General features: G+C 35.7%; 1 protein-coding gene across 3 annotated transcripts in view; it reads right to left on the bottom strand.

The window, feature by feature from the left end:
• The window catches only part of LOC135211097 (apoptosis-resistant E3 ubiquitin protein ligase 1-like), a 572118-nt gene that overhangs the window by 197527 nt on the left and 361552 nt on the right, over positions 1–13039 (bottom strand). The gene's annotated exons all lie outside the window — the stretch shown is intronic.

Raw genomic sequence — 13039 nt, 5'->3', positions numbered from 1 at the left:
AAAAAGAGCGATATATATAACTAAAGTGCAATCGTCAGAAAAAATAACTCAGGCAGAGCTGCCTGGCCTCTCAAATAATTAAAGTCTCTCGTATACTTACGGCCCTTATTTACTATGTCCTCGGAAGTTCCAGAAAGCGTCTTTCAGAAAAAGGGTTATATACAGCGCAGTCCCAAACTACGTCAAGCTATGAAATTTAGTTGGAAAAGGCTTACTCACTCAGTTAAGTAGAAACAACAGTTCTGCAAAGCATTTCGACCTCTTGTCCTTTACTTAGCAAGAAGTCGAAAGGCCTTGCAGAACTCCGTCGTTTCTCTTTCTTTCGTAAAATTTTTCTGTATTTATTTACAATATATATTCATCACCCCATTTTTTGTGATTCAGTTATACATACATATATTTTTGAACATATATATATATATATACCTAACATAAAATTCCCATTAAAACACTATGGTTTAAAGCTAAGAACTATATTTCGGTGGACTGCCTCCCACCCTCATCAAGTAGTGAATGACAGAAGTTACATTGGCGAAATATATACTGGGCCATATGCCGTTAGGTGATGCCGAAATATAGCCTTTAGCTTTAAACCAGAGGGTTTTGATGGGCCTTTTATACGTCAGACGATCATGGTTTAAAAAAAAAAAAAAAAAAAAAAAAAAAAAAAAAAAAAATATATATATTATTATATATATTACTATGTATAATGTATATATATATGTATATATATATATATATATATCTATATATATATATAGTATATTTTATATATAACCACGCTGTTAATTTTTAAAGTTTAGTTTGTAAGATATGAGACAATACATTATCAATTCCTTATCGCAAGAATTGACCAGCAAGAAATCAGGGCAACGATGATAAAGCAAACATTTGATGTAACTGACGGATACCGCAATTAATATAACAAAGAAGTATCTAATAGGAACACAAGTCAAAGGACCAAAAAACCAGTCTGTAAATGATAACGACAAAATAACACAAAAGACTGGAACCAGGTTCATGAACTTATGTATAAAAAGAAAATCGGGTCGAATATGGGCACAGGTTTAATTCCTCTCATCGGACGGGCATGGGGTTTGCCACATTCTTGGTTCTTCGTAAGTCCAACAGCTCTGCCATCCCCTTCCTATTCTAATTTTCTTCAACGTATATGATTCTGCCGCCCTTTCGAAACCCTTTTCTTTCCTTCTAAACTTTTTTTTTTTTTTGAGATTTAAATTTAGTCTCACTGAGTATTGTCAGGATAAAGCAATCACATCTGAACTGAATATTCCGAGGTCAGGGAGAGTGTACAAATCAGCGATTCAATTCTTACCTGCTCGTCAGTAACATTCAAAACATTTCCCATTTTCTTAAGATATTGGTTATTCATTCTGAAGTAAACGCATTTTAGAATAGGAAAATAAACCTTTGTTATTCTACATGTGAAAATCAAGTGAGCCGAACATCCCTATCTATGTAGAATATAGTTCTGATTTCCATCCTTCTCTAATTATTTTTCCAGGTTCCAATCAAGACTGAGTTTTGCTTGTATCTAAGAATTGGAGTCCATTAATATAAAATGTATTTCATTAATATATATCGTAAACACGGTAGATTGTTTCTGTTTTTCCCCTTTAGGAACCATAAGCACAAAGAGACAGAATTATAAAAGTAAACTATAAACTTTCGTTTTACTATTAAACATCACCAACCAAAATGTATCTTATAAACAACTTTACAAACCATGAATAGACATTTTCGATTTCGGCCTAATCATGCAAATGTCCCTCAGTCTTGAAAAATAAAGGGACAAGTCATCAACACAAAAAAGAAAGTTAACTTTCTATTAACAAATACTGCCCGCATATAATAAACAAGGTTACCTTCTAATTAGTTGATATGATGCACGCAAATTCACATATAAACAAACATAAATATACACATACATTATATATATATATATATAGATATATATATATATATATATATATATATATATACATATATGTATATATATATGTATGTATGTATGTATATGTATATATAATCAAAACAAGCTAACACAATATAGTATATGCGCATTTTTCACATAATCAAAAGCCTGCTCACTTCAGTGGAGGTTCGGTAATATAGCCATACATAATAGGCACGAAAAATTATAATTTCCAAAGGTGTTTTCATGAATGGCAAGTAGGGAAACAAGCCCATTCTCCCTAAGGAAATAAAAAAAAAAGGGGGGGGGGGGATATTCACATCTATAGGAGATTTACGCCTTTCCAACCCACGTTACGAAATCAAACTCGAAAACAAGACGTCAACAACGAGGATAAAGATATGAATTGAATACTGGAGGGCTCTTGTGAGGAGAATATTGCGTCACCTTTCTCTCTCTCTCTCTCTCTCTCTCTCTCTCTCTCTCTCTCTCTCTCTCTCTCTCTCCGGCATTTCTATGTACAGGACTCAAGAGACAAAAACACGTCAATGGAACATACGCTTTTTGTCTGTTTCCCTCTCCATGAAGACCTCGTTATTCAGAACATTAAAAATTTCGCGTTTTTAGAGGTATATTTGTTTTAATTTGTCTAATAATAGTAAAAATTATTCCATGTTTTTATTCCTATCATTATTCACCATGAATATGATGTAATGACATCTATTCACGAAACTAAAATTTGGAAATTACCAATATTTAATAATAAAAATATTTAATAATAAAAATAATCAACTTTTTATGAAAAGCTTCAGGTCTCACAACGTAATTATATGACTCCTTACTTTGAAAACGGTAAAATGTCACAACCCGAGCATAGCGGAAACAAACTCATTGAATATGAATATAAATCACTGACAACGGGACATGACAAATGTCTAAAGATAAATGAAAACATCATAATAAAGTTGTTTTTTACCAGGTAAATACGGCGTATTTATCAATCATTAGTGTTTCACCCCTGACAAGCAATTGATACCTGTCGCTTTCGCCCTCCCCTTTTCGCCCTCCCCTGTTCTGTTTTACAATTCCTTCCCCAGTCCGTCCCCTAATGAATTCATCAAACGCGTCCCTCCCGCTTCTGGTATCTATAATCGATCTAACAGCCATTTGCTTTGACAAAGTTGCACCATCAATTTTTCCTCAGTCATCGCCAATAACCTGTTTTATTTCCATGTTGCAATCCAAGCCAACTTCGATTTTTTTTATGACCTCTTCCAACTTCCGCTTCTAAGCATATTACAACGTCGTATTTCAAATGTTTTTAGCTTCCATTCTATCCCGTGATACTACCAACAGCTTCGTAACTGGGATCCAAACTGCAAAACGCGTTTTCATCACTTACACTGAAATTAGGTCTCATTATGTTCATATCTCACCTTCATGAACTCGCATGAAGATCAGTTTCATTTTCCAAGACCTACACTTTTCCTTTACAGCAAAATCAAAACACCGGATTAAATGTAAAATCCTTGTCTCCATATATATATATATATATATATATATATATATATATATATATATATATATATATATATATATATCTATTATTAGCATTTCGTTTTTCCTTATGGTACATCTGCATCTACAAAATGCTAGTTCAAGTGTAATTATACATATACATATTTAAATAATATATATAATATATATACATTATATATATATATATATATATATATACCCATTAAGTTACGTATATCCTTTAATATCTAAATATTTCTACCACAGAATTAATATATTTTCATATGTTAACCGAAGGGGAATTTTTTAGTCGATAAGAAATTTGTCAGCTCATGGGTGTGCACCACGGAACCAAGAATTTAGGACGTACAGTGAAGCGCTCTAAACCACACAGCTATCACGAGAAGTATAAATTAACGCCTCCTCACCTACAAATCCGTGTCGCGCTCAGATATTTGTTGTTTTGCAGTCGGCATCAACCCACCTCAACCTTGATACCTTTGTAGTCCTTTTGTCACATGTAGCCATACTATGAGTCTAATCACATTACCATGATTCGTATATATGCATTAAGCTACAAAATTTTCCTTTAATATCTAATTTGCTCTACCTCAGAATCAATATATTTTCACATGCGTTAACTAAAGAAGATTTTTTTTAGTTGATAAGAAATACTTCGGCTCATGGGCGCGAATCATGGAACCAAGAATTCAGGACGTACAGTGAAGTGTTCTAAACCACACAGCTATCACGAGATATATAAGTTAACGCCGCCTCTCACCTATGAATCCCTGTCGTGCTCAGGTATTCGTTGTTTTGGAGCTGGCATCAACCCACCTCGACCTTTATAACTTTGTAGTGCTTTTGTCGCACGTAGTGGCGTTAACTTATACCTCTCGTGATAGCCGTGTGGTGTAGAGCGCTTCACTGTACGTCCTGAATTCTTGGTTCCATGGTCCGCGTCCATGAGCCGACAAATTTTTTATTGACTAAAAAATTTCCCTTCACTATGATGTAGAGCAAATTAAGATATTAAAAGACATTTGTAGCTTAATGTGTAGAGATGAATCAGGAATATGGCAATGAGATTATATATATATATATATATATATATATATATATATATATATATATATATATATATATATATTACTGAATTGGCGCTTGTAAATGCAGATTTACCATAAGGATAAACGAAATACAGAATATATATTTTGACCGATTTCGTCTGTTAGCTATTAAGACATCGTCAAGACAACGGAGGATGTCTAAAAAAGATTAGCGACGAAATCGGTTATGGCATACCGTGTTTCATTTTTACCTGTGTTAAGTCTAGGTCACTCATTCACTCAAACCACACACACACACACACACACACACACACACACACACGGAACCTGACAGATATCCACATGTTTACACGATCAAGAAATTACCTCTCCCTTTCAGAACCTCTCTTTCAGTTGTCTTACGTAAAAGCATTCGTATATATATAATATATATATATATATATATATATATATATATATAAACTTTTTAATTCAGCCGGAATGAACTGCTAAAACCCCGATGCAAATTTCTAAGCTTAGTCTTCATAATACTTAAAATCAAGGATCTAACGGATGACTTAATTCAGTTAAAACCTTTTTCTATGCTGTAATCATGATTACAGTGTAAAATGCAGAATCTTCATTCGCATTCATCGTCATGCTTCTAAATATTTACGGCTTCTAGATTAGAATTGTCAAGTAAAATAATTCCATCTTTTCACCAAAGATTTCTCATTGTTCATTTTCCACCGAGGCTTTTCACTTATCCAAAAGCCTCCGGCGGACGAAAAGAAAAAATACCATTACCGCCCAAGACGAGGATCGTATATCAATTAATAAGCAACGCAAATTAATTAATGCCAACACTTTGGAGGGCAATTCATCAACAACCATATTCCAGTAAAGTGCGTAAGAAACAGCTAAAGAAATTAAAATCCTCAATAAGATAACAATTATAAAACAATGAATGTTAGAAAAAGTACTCATTAACATTAGCACACAAGGGTTTATAAACTTATTACGGAAGCAACCTACCTGGCTGAACTACTTCATAACTATAATTACGCACCACTTCCTAATCGCTATCATAGGGTTTCTCACTGATACCCCATGCAACTGTGATGCATTTTTTTTTATATAAAACACTATCATAAACATATGTGGCATCTTACGCAATTCTCATATATTTGATGGTTAATCTAGGGAAAGTGTTTATGGCAAACTCTCTTGACCTCAGAGCATCTCGTTATCTGAGGGTAATTTAAAGTGTTCAAGAACGAGACAAACTGGCTCAAACTGGTCACAACTGTGACAAACCAGGACATCATACCCACTTTAGAATTCCATATTTTTCTGAATGACTCCAGATAACTGCGATTCTTTTTCATGCTGCCAGTAACGCACTTTCCTACTTCTGGCACAGTTAGTGTCAGCGTCGATTGCCATTATGAATTATGGTGGGCTCTTTGGAAAATCAATATATTTTATTTAACGGACTCTGTCAAACTCTCTGGTTAACTCGTCCCATCTGGGAGAATTGAACCCTTTCGCTGAAGAATTTATTTTGACTCTCATTGCCAGCTAACTTCACATTTGACGAAAAAAATTGAAATGCTTCCAGTTTCATTGAAAAATTTTTAAATTCATCCTTAGACACTGCATGTTCATGACTGTACATTATCTTAGCTTGCAAGTAGCACATTACGTGTAAAAAAATTATTATAAAGTGCAAAAAGCAGAAACATACGAATTCTTTGGATTCTGATATCTTTGTTAATAGCATTAGTAATCCTTTAAGTAAACTGTCAATTTATGATATATTTACTTTCCATATTTGCAACGCTTATTCTACCTTCTATTTGTTAATGATATGCTTCAAATAATAATACAGTAATAGCCTCTATATGAATAGTGCTATCCATGTATGGTATATCTATTTTCCCTATTTTCAACATTTATCTTATCTTCTATATGTAAACGCTATACTTCCAATAATAATATAGAAGAGGCATCTACATGAATAGCTTATAATATGGAAAAACCTGGAAAATATACAGTATATTTTTATTAAATATCCTTGGAAGCTTGAATTTCAAGTCAATGGCCTCTGTGTGCTTGTTCTATGTCAATATGTTTCATCTACTGAAATAATAATAATAATAATAATAATAATAATAATAATAATAATAATAATAATAATAATAATAATAATATTTATTAATATATACTAACATCCTTTCTCTAGAACATCAGATATCTGTCCCTTAAAAACATCTTTCCAGATTAATAACCATATATTTAAAAAATAAAAAACTGTCAAGGCCCTACAGCCCTACAGAGTCTAACACCAGGCAAGAGAAGTCCAAATTCTGCAAGTTGTTGTTGTTGTTGTTTTTTGTTGTTGTTGTTGTTGTTGTTTGTTGTTGTTTGTTTTGTTGTTGTTGTTGTTGTAGCTACCTCACAGTGAATTTTGCCTTATACAACCTTTGACCAGAGCTATAGCAGTTCTTTGTCCGTAAGTATGTTATAAACAACTGGAGGGCATTTGTCTGTCTGTCTGCTGTTCTCCAGTTCTCCGGGCAATGGCTTGAATGTGATGACCTACGTTTAAGAGTTGTACCGTTACCTCAAGGCGTAATGCTTCTGCAGCTTTATGTGACATTTACATCTCAATTAATGGCCATTTTCCTTTATCACCGTATTCGCCTTGTCTGTTATTTCCATGCATTTTTATTTGTATTTTGCCTTAGTCTATCATTTAAATACACTTAACTTATTTTCTGGGACAGCTTGCAAGACAAGTTTATGATCTTTTAGATTTCTCAAATATATGTGCACATTATGGCTATTATAACTGTAAAACTATTACGACTGCAATCGGGTGTAATTGTTATCAAACGCACACTTTGGGAAAGTAACAGAAAGAAGTGAATAAGGTCTCTGTCAACAGTACTATTATTTTTTTCAAATTTGGTAGTGCGAGATAAAACATGGACACTGACATGCGACATAATTGTAAGGCAATATAAGCTTAAAAACTCTTCACCAAAGAAATCCAGTATTCAACAACAGTGCATAAATGAGAGAGAGAGAGAGAGAGAGAGAGAGAGAGAGAGAGAGAGAGAGAGAGAGAGAGAGAATAATTTTAAATCGTGGGGATGTGAAAACGCAAGTAAATTTATTTCATCGGGGTCGTTATTCACAACCGTGGCCAATTTCCAACAGCTGTCTCTATACTGATGCGTAATATGATCCCGGAATGAACAATGTGCATTCTTACTTTTTAGTGTATCACCATATAAATATGGAATATAGACTCTTCGTGAAATTCACAAGGACGCTCATGCCCTTTAAAGGACTTGCCACCCAGGACGCAACAAACCTTGCTGAAACAGGACATATTTTCTCTCTCTCTCTCTCTCTCTTCTCTCTCTCTCCTCCTCTTCTCTCTCTCTCGCTCTCTCTCTCTCTCTCTCTCTCTACTCTCTCCCCAAAAGTCTATATCTTACATGTCCTTCGCTTTTAAATAATAACATAACATATAAACAAATGTTATCGTTACCTAGAAGGTAGAATACATTACACTCACATAGCCATTTCTTTAAAATTCATTGCATAACACTTATTTTGTGTCAAAACAGAGAACTGCCCTAACGGGATTAATATTCTCCACAGTGAAAGCTGTCCAAGATTCCCGTTTAGAAGATTCCCTGACTATTAAGTGTTGGCCAAAACATGATTTTCCCTCTGGTTCTCCTTGCAACTTTACCGTTGCTTAAATGACAGTGGCTCAAAGTCATTACATACATCGCGTGCATTAAATGGCGCTTTCTGCAACCATTGCATTTCAAAATTATGGTTCAGATAGAATTTTCTTTTTCCTGTGTACCTTACCTTGAACATACTACCTTACATCAGAAACTTATGGTTCAAAAACAGTTATCCTTCTATTTCTCCCTATGACCCTGACTGACCAAGGAAACCAAAAACATGAATAGACAGTGTATTAACGTGAATCACACTATGTCAACTGACCTTAATAAAAAATTATATGAAAAATCGACACATTATCGACATCTGCCCTGAGCAACCTGTGTCATGAATGAATTGTAATGGCAATCCCTCACCTGGCAGAGAGCGTGACAGACACATAGACGGAAAAATAGGGAATTGGATAACTATATAACCTCTAAACTTCTTTAACAGAAGGTATCAATAACGCTAGCATCTTCTTAAGATCCTTCTCATAGGCATTCGCAAAATAACCATTAAATAAACGCTGGTGGCGTTGATGCTAAAAATTCTGATCAAATACTGCACTGAGTTTTTACAAAAGAGTAACAGAGAAGAAGTCACTCGTTACCAAGCCCCCAAAATACCAGTCTTTACAAAATGAAACGTTCTTCGTTAAACGAGCAGTCATCAGTACAGTTAGTGTATGAGGACATTGCATTCTCCTCAATGCCAATGTTTTTGGTGAAAACCTTAACAAGTCTTGAAAATATTACCTGGACGACGCGAAAGGTCCATGCTATATTAATGGCTGACGAGGTGTAAAACAATTCCTATTTTGCGTAAACTTATTCACTATTCTAAAAATCCTATGTATCTCAATCCTGATGGTTAGGAAAATTCCGCTTATGAACGATTTGGGTCTCTTAGTAATGATAGGTCCGAAACCCTCTTTCTAAAAACCTCGGTTCATTACTGCCGGGTAGATTTTTTCAGCATTACGGTGGTGTATATTCTACAATGTTCACGGTAACGATAAAATATGAAACTTTATTTCTTTTAATATTAAAGATCACTGACAACTTTATTCCGTTTATTATTAAAGATCACTGACACTACAATTGTTGACTCGCCACTAATGAAATTTCAAACCCCTTTAGTGCTTATGAAAGTAGTAAACTATTAGGTACCTCATCACTAATAGGGGTCGAACAAATCGATTCCCTGTTACTGATGGGATTTCAAGGCGTCCTCGACCTTAGGTAATGATGAGGGTTGATGAATCTTTCGCAATAAGCAATGACAGTCTAAATTCCTTCACCATTCACTAATAATAGTTTAGCACACTTTAATCCCTCACTCTGAAAAAAAAGCTCCAGTAATCAGGGAAAATGAAAAGCTTAGTTTTACTACCCTACGACAGTGTTGTCGAAAACATCTTGGTTTCTACAGCTATCTAAATCATTTAAAACCTTGACGACACAACACCAACATAATTAGTCTCGTTTGGGAAAAATTAGTAATGGAGACTTGAAAATGTTGAACGGTATCAGTTATATACATTGTGGATGCAAGTGTTGAAATGTACAATTAAAGGTATAACAGTTACCATTCAACAACTTGTTACCACAATTTACACTTGAAACCCGGAAATGAAGAGACTTAATTTCTCAAAATATTCAAAGTAAAAGTAAACGTTACGACGACTATAAATAAAATAAAAAGGACAATGAATCGAATCTCACCTATATCCCCCTATTAATCAAACTACCACTGCAAAATCGAAACGCGCGTCAAATTATTTGGTTGCTGCAGTGCGTTACCAAAAGGAAATCGAAAACCTTATAAAGAGAAATATGGAGACTTCACCAACGAATAGTAAAATATTAGTATACTACGCTCAGAGAGCGATGCTTTTGCTGTTGGCCCGTCCCCGCCCAACCTATGACGTACATCAACTTTAGGCCACAAAGAGAGAGAGGAGAGAGAGAGAGAGAGAGAATGGGGGTGAGGGGAAGGGTAACAGGGCATCTCAGGGATGGGGTGAGAAGGACATCTCTCAAATGGGGGAGGATAAGGGGGGAAGGGGGCTGGAAGGAGGGGTCAGAGAGACTTAACGCAGCAACAGTGACGTCAGCATGACGAGGATAAACCCCCTCCGCTACCACCCTAATACCCTACAGCCCACTCTTGGCACATTTCACTTAAACCCCGCAGGGAGTAAACCCCCAAATAGGATCCCGTTTTCAGAAGCCGCCTGCCTCCCCCAATGACTCAGCCAAAACATCATTCTACCTCATAAAAAAAAAAAAAAAAAAAAAAAAAAAAAAAAAAAAAAAAAAAAAAAAAGAAAAAAAAAAAAAAAAAAACTTACACTTCTTGGGTTCGAAACGAGTTCAAAGAATACAACTTAAATCAATAACACAGCAGGACCAATAATGTATTTAAACAGGCAAGCAAAGAATGGAAATAAGAACAACAATCTTCGACAAGCCATCGGCCTGAGTATGTCTGTATGTGAGTAACGCGAACAGAATACGATGCTGGGTTACTATGTCAGATGGCACCGATATGTCAACAAGGGACCAACAAATCTGGAATGGATGCTGTCACTCAATCAATCTCGTTCTATTGACACAAGAGGGTAAAATAAAACTATCCAGGCAAAGCAAATAAATATTCATTTGTATCGCGTGATGTGTGGATGCTGAACGTGAATGAAAATAGTATATACCGAGATGAACTCTTGGCAAAGTATATGTAGAATAAAAAAAAAGGGGGCTGATTGAATGACAAATACTGATATAAAAATGGCAAAATAAAACTGTTAGTGTTTGTAGAGAGAAGTATAAGAATGTTCTAAGGTGGTCTGGTCACTTGTAGAGAAAGGAAGACGAAGGATTGCTAGACCAACACTGGGAATTGAAGTCTCAAGAAGGAGCAAGTGTGTAAAAGACATATGTGAAAAGAATACACACCTGTGAATGAAGGGTGGGTGGGGTGGGGGGGGTGAGGTGGGGTAGGGTTGGAAACTGTCGCCTTGCAGTATTACTTTTTTAGTAAAAGGCTAGGCCCACTGCTAATAACTGTGGAAACTGCCGCCTGCAGTGTTACTTTTTTGGTAAAAGGCTAGGCCCACTGCCAATAACTGTGGAAACTACTGCCTTGCAGTCGTAACTTTTAGTAAGAGGCTAGGTCCACCGCCAATAACTGTGGTTGATGACAACAAAGGCATGTGGTCGTAAAAACTTCCTTTGCCCAACAATAAACCATGACTGATGATGCCTTTGACAGAAGACAGCGGAGACGACGCATCAGGCAACCGACCCCTCAATGTAGGGATAATGGTGGGAAAGAAGAAGGGATATCTCACATAGCATAAACTAGAACGTAGGAAGGGACTAGGGAACCATCTATTCTTTAAACACAAGTGAGGCGTTCTTGCACAATGCGCACAAAAGAAACAAGTAAAAAAAATACGCCGAACTTCGGCGCAATCGAGTTTTCTGTACAGTGCATAATGCTGTATGAAACTTTCAGCCACGGCCCATGATACTCTCACCAGCGGACCATGAAACTTTCAGCCATTGCCAGGTGGTGGCCAGTGTTGTTGGCACTTATAGCGGTGTCAGACGCGATCATGGCTAACCTTAAATAAATTAAAACTATTGAAACTAGAGGGCTGTAATTTGGTATGTGTGATGATTGGAAGGTGGATGATCAATGCCAATTGGCAGCCGTCTAGCCTCAGTAGCCTTTAAGATCTCAGGGCGGACAGAAAAAGTGTAGACGGACGGACAAACAGCCATCTCAATAGTTTTCTTTTACAGAACACTAAAATGGTCGAACCTAGATACTGAAATACAAATACCATGGGGAATGTATGGGGAGTGAACGTGAAGAGTTACAAGGGTTTGAAAAGGACGCCAGACATGAAAAAAAAAACATATATTTATAAATGTGTGTGTGTGTGTGTGTGTGTGTGTGTGGATAGTAGGCAGTTGCATTTCAACTTGGTCAGATTCCATTTGAAGAAGAAGGGTAAGTTTACTATAGATTTTCACGCAACAAACGCCTTAGCTTAGATATGTATAGTGAATAGGAATGCAAGCATACAATGCCATAAACAAATTTAAATAACATACATATCACTGTTTTAACGAGTCAATTACTAACAACTTGAAAATGAAATATAAATTCCCCCTACTCATCCGTGTTGTCTTCCACACTTAGGCATTAATTCAACTCTGCTACAATTTCAGCAACGAATCTAAAATTTCAAGTTAAACAGGTTTATTACCATAAACTATTGCGCAATTCTCGCACTTCCTTAAATCTTATGTTCTACAAGAAGAAGAAACAGGTTTTAGGAGACTTATGTAATTTCATCGCTTCTTCCTGAGACATCATTATGCAACATATAATAAGGCGACTCGCAGACATTCAGCAGTTGTACTTGTACAAAAACTTTACGAGAACAGATACAGAAGAAAATATTATTGTTTACTGACTGGTACCACCATCAACTCCAGAGGGAAGTCATGTTTTCACTCAACTTGTCGCTCCTGTTGCCATCTTTTTTTTTTTTTTTTTTTTTTTTTGACCCCGACCATAGACCAAAAATCAACACACTGAATCCAATCCTGTTCCACAGTTGGAATTTCATGAATGTTTTGGGGAGGCCAGCCAACTCCTAATCACTCGAATTCAGGTTTCCAAGAATTTTTTTCCCCTGTAACTGATAACTTGTTAAGGACAACGCCATTCGATTTCCATGGCGATACAGTTACCAATTTTCATAACA

The sequence above is a fragment of the Macrobrachium nipponense genome, chromosome 4, assembly GCF_015104395.2.
Source record: "Macrobrachium nipponense isolate FS-2020 chromosome 4, ASM1510439v2, whole genome shotgun sequence".
NCBI lineage: Eukaryota > Metazoa > Arthropoda > Malacostraca > Decapoda > Palaemonidae > Macrobrachium > Macrobrachium nipponense.
The sequence above is the reverse complement of the archived record's forward strand: the minus strand, read 5'-3'. Positions and strand labels throughout refer to the sequence as shown.